Source organism: Gavialis gangeticus, unplaced genomic scaffold (genome assembly GCF_001723915.1).
Source record: "Gavialis gangeticus isolate Ggan-Ray unplaced genomic scaffold, GavGan_comp1, whole genome shotgun sequence".
In the NCBI taxonomy this organism is placed as follows: Eukaryota; Metazoa; Chordata; order Crocodylia; family Gavialidae; genus Gavialis; species Gavialis gangeticus.
In genome coordinates this window covers 3244702-3247647 of record NW_017728995.1, presented here as the reverse complement: position 1 = coordinate 3247647, position 2946 = coordinate 3244702, and the positions used below count along the sequence as shown (strand labels likewise).

Genomic DNA, 2946 nt, shown 5'->3' with positions numbered 1-2946 from the left:
AGGGTGGGGGGAGGGGGCACATGGCCAGACGCAGAGTGGCTGCAGCATGGGGTGGGGGGTGGCGGTGGGGGCCACTGAGTGCAAGCTTTGCCCTGCCCCCCTGCGTCTGGTCAACCAGGCAGCTCTTGTGTGGCCTGCAGAGGAGCACTGCTGCCCTGCCCCCACTCCCCCAGTCCTGCTCCCCCTGTCCCTACCCGCCCACATGTACCACCTAGGGCCCGCCCAAGTACCCCTGGCCTAGGGTATTCACAACCCCTGGGCTAGGCTGTTTGTGGAATGTGCCACAGTAAATGCTAGCTTCATATAGTTCTTGAACTTCTTGGGTACAAAAATGGAAATCATGGTAGATTTCTGCACATGGGCAGAAGTGGGAGCACTGCAGGTTTCTTATGCCATCATCACATCGAGCCAGGCACAATCTGGTCCTAAGGAAGAAGTCATAGTGCTCACATGTTTTTTTTCCAGGTTTTTTTCTTACGGAACTTGTGCTGGATGATTTTTTTTTGTAATCTTACCCACTCCGCTGCCGGTTTGTTAAAAACTAATTCCCTCCAGTTATAAGTCCATTTGCTCCCATTATCAGTGCAAACGCAAGCTCCAGATTAAAAGGAAGCTATAATTATATGTAATTAACTTTTCTCATTTTTCCACTAATTAATTTAAAACATCCTAATACCTGAAGACCCATCATCTCAGTTAAACAAACCATGCTAAAGGAATAGACATGAACACTGAATCAAAATAAGTCTAGTCTACTTCTTAAACAACCTGAGTTGTAGAAAATATATTCTCAATTTTGATTAATCTGAAAATCTGAGTTTGTGGCAGGGACTACATGGCATACTGGTAGTCTGACTATCATGTAGTTAACATACTTTTATGAACTATATATTATTTATTCACTGCTGCAAAGATACATGGCTAAATTTATAGCTACATCAAGGCATCATTAACTGTATGTCCCTGTGCCTCCTTTGGGTAACCAAGGGAATGCTGTGCAAGGATGAAGCAGCCTGCCCAAAGGCAGTGTAGCTCCCACAGGATATTTTACCAGTGCAGTTGTGCCAGTGTGAAGGGAGTTGTAGTAGAGGGCAGTGTCCCCATATATCAAGATTAGGGAGCAGCTTGGTCTTTGTAATCCCCAAAACACAAGGACATTTGCACCAAGAGGAAAACAAAACAAAATAAAAATAACCCCTAGAAACTCCTTTCAGCTTGGAAGGGGAAGAGAAATGATCCCATTCTCCTTTACTTTCAGATAATGGAGCTGGGCTAATGAGAAGGCCATGAACAGACTAGTCTATTCCAGCTTTATCTGCAGAGGGATACAAGTGTTTCAGTTTCCAATTCGTTATCCTCTATACTATTTCACTTCAGGAATAGGCAATAGCTATTTAGTCTATAAATATATTTGGGTGTATCCCCCAAGAACTTGTCATAGCAGCCAAATGTATTTTTATTGAAGGTTTAATGAGAATTAAAATGTGAGAGAACTTGGGGATGTCATTAAAAAAACAACAAAACCACAAATGTTCTTTCTATCTGGTCTCAAAGTGGAATGGACTTTGAAACACAGCACTTCAAGAGTGTGGGGGTTTATATCCCCTCCTGTACCTACTGAAATAAGATCTGTGTTTAGATGGGAGTAAAATAGATTGTATTCCCATACTGTATCCAAGAATCATAACAGCTATTTATCAAGTCATGCCAAATTTAAGATTAAATCATTCTCAGATTCTGAGATGAATTCATTCAGGTTGCAGGTATAACCTCTGCCTTTGTGAACTTATAAATAACACTGAAGATCCTACAAGTAAGAAAAAGAAAACTCTTAAAAGAAAGCAATAAAATATAAGTGTTAAACCTCAGATGGAACTATATCAATGCTATCCGTGCTGACACTGAAACCTATTTCATGGATTCAGTGCTTGGTCTTTTTGCTAGACCCAGTATTCAAACACTGAGAAGAGTACAGCTACTTAGGAAAGGAAAGCTGGCACACTCCATCTGGCCTGTCACCAGGACAGCTGTTGAGGTTAAAAAGTTGCCTCTGGATCCAAATGCTTGTTTTGCTGTTGTGAGAACAAGAGCTGTGCAAGGAACAAAGGAAAGGAAACGCTGTATTTTCAATGCAGATAAAGATTTGCTTGTGAGCAACATTAAAGAAGTAGACCTAAGTATAACAGTGTGCAATACTGGGGATATTTAACTTCATATATGAAAGTGAATATATGTATGAATCTTAGTCATGATATTTATCAATATTTTAGCTATAAAGAACAAGTAGATCTAGCTACCAGTTGAAGGTACTGGTTTCCTTCACTTTATGCTGTACATGCATTCCTGGAAAACAGCGCATAACTTGAATTCGCATAAAGGGAACCCACTTTGCAATGTAACAAATAGGGATACGGTCCAAGACCTTGACTGTACTGACTCCCAGACCTATTTCTACCACTTTACAAGACAATTTTGGTACTCACCAACAGCAGACAGTACACATGAGCACAGGGTGGTGGTGAATGTTACCACAATGAGGATGGCAACTACAGAAACGTGTCTCAGACAACGAGCGAGGAGCACAGATCCACACAGGAGACTATATTTTGGTGTGCGTCACTCCCATAATGCACCGCACAAAGCAGCTGACTGCAGGCTTCCACCATCAGATCACATAAGAGTGAATTTACCTCACATATAACCAACTTTTGATATAAAAAGTGTCATCGCATAAGACTGAATTCACACATACAGAACCCACCTAAAGCGAGAGAAACCTATATATTTCTGAACTATTTAATGGGTATGGTAACTAGAGCATGAAATGCATGCTGTGTAATTTCCATGCTATAACATAAGTGATGCATACATAAATTGTACAGAGCTCATGTTGCCTCTCTCTCATAATGTTTGTCCAGATTCACTGCAGCATCTGTGCCACCTTAT

The 2946-nt window shown here is 41.2% G+C and overlaps 1 long non-coding RNA gene across 1 annotated transcript in view; it reads left to right on the top strand.

Moving 5' to 3' along the window:
- Positions 1 to 2376, top strand: part of LOC109287898 — a 39623-nt gene extending 37247 nt beyond the window's left edge. The window contains exon 3 of the long non-coding RNA XR_002095002.1: positions 1945 to 2376. This is a non-coding gene — a long non-coding RNA (uncharacterized LOC109287898). The remainder of the gene's footprint in view (positions 1 to 1944) is intronic.
- Positions 2377 to 2946: the final 570 nt, after the last annotated feature.